The following is a 1,394-nucleotide window of genomic DNA, read 5'->3' as shown; positions in this document are numbered from 1 at the left end:
AGATGCTCACGGTAAAACCATGTGCATCTTGGAACTGATGGAATTCCGGATACAAAAATTAAGAAGCACGTCCTGGAATGTTAACAGCTCATTCCTCTGCATGGAGCACCCCGTGCTCACCTGGGTGACTTCTATCTACTCTCAGAGCTCAGCTCAGGTGCCTCCTCCCCAGGGAAGGTGCCCCAGGACATTTTGGACTCTATTCTGGGAGCACGGAAGTCGCAAAATGATGGACTGCGTGTCAGTCTGGTGCAGAGATGTATTCTGTTTGGCCCATGCAGGAGTTTTTTTGTTTGTTTTTGTTTTGCCCATAATCAAAACTTTTTTGAAAAACTGACACCAAAATAGGAGAGTGTTGTTGTGTATACCTTAAAAATTAAACGTAATTATATTATCTTGGTATATTAACTAGAATTATTGAACTGATAAGTCTTTCTGTGACAGAACACAAATCCAGGCAGCTGTGTGGATCATTGGCGGTGCTTTCTTCTACATGAACACCCTACTGTGAGTCTGGCCTTTCCTCCTGTCGGCTGGCATAACACTGTTGAACAACCTACACAAAGCACCACCGTCTGAGCATGGCTGAAAACCGTGGTGATCTTGCAGCAACCTGGGCGTTTTTCATCCATAAGGTAAGAACTTAGACTTTGAACCAGCCGTTTCATTTTGTTTTTTCTTCTCCTCTTCCAAGGAAGGATGCAGTAAATCTCTAGCCAAAGGCATGTTGATCCTTTCTCAAGCCCAGCCCATCCAGATCTCTAAGGCGACACCCCTAGCAAGCAGCATGCAACCCAGAGCACAGCATCAACTTCCGTGATCCCTACAGGGTGTTTTTGTTTGTCTGTCTTTTGGGTTTTGGCTTGCTTGTTTGTTTTTTCTTAATTAGCAGCTAACGTCTATAAATCAAGAGAGTTACAAAAAATTCAAGTATCTGGCTTTTCTAGGAAAACCTAAAAATGTGACATCACTGGGCCCAGGTCCCTTGGGCCTGAAGATGTTTGCGTTATGAGCCCTGCCATGGCTTTGAGGGTTTTGAGGAAGGCATGGCATGAGCTTCTGAAAGAGAGGGGCTGACGTGTGGCACTGATTTAATGAGGAGGCCTGAGCCAGGCAGAGGCTGAATGTAGAAGTGGAGGCCTTGGTGTCTGACCAGGGAGAAGAGATGAAGATGAAAGAGACAGGAAACAGGTTGAATTTCTGGCCCAGGCACTGGGGGCCAGGGAGGATGGGGGAGGCTTCCAGGTGGGGATTAAGTTGCAACCAAAGCGGGCAACAATGGGGTTGGTAAAGGTTTTGACACCCAGTGTTTTTTGTTTTTTTTTTTTTAATCAGTCATCAATTTTATACACATCAGTGTATACATGTCAATCCCAATCGCCCAATTCAGCACA

At 45.3% G+C, this 1,394-nt stretch overlaps 1 pseudogene; it reads right to left on the bottom strand.

Annotated features, from left to right (window-relative positions):
- Positions 1-470: 470 nt before the first annotated feature.
- Positions 471-726, bottom strand: LOC133090601 (small ribosomal subunit protein eS27-like; annotated as a pseudogene).
- Between the last annotated feature and the right edge of the window lie 668 nt (positions 727-1,394).

The sequence above is a fragment of the Eubalaena glacialis genome, chromosome 4 (genome assembly GCF_028564815.1).
Source record: "Eubalaena glacialis isolate mEubGla1 chromosome 4, mEubGla1.1.hap2.+ XY, whole genome shotgun sequence".
NCBI lineage: Eukaryota > Metazoa > Chordata > Mammalia > Artiodactyla > Balaenidae > Eubalaena > Eubalaena glacialis.
The sequence above is the reverse complement of the archived record's forward strand: the minus strand, read 5'-3'. Positions and strand labels throughout refer to the sequence as shown.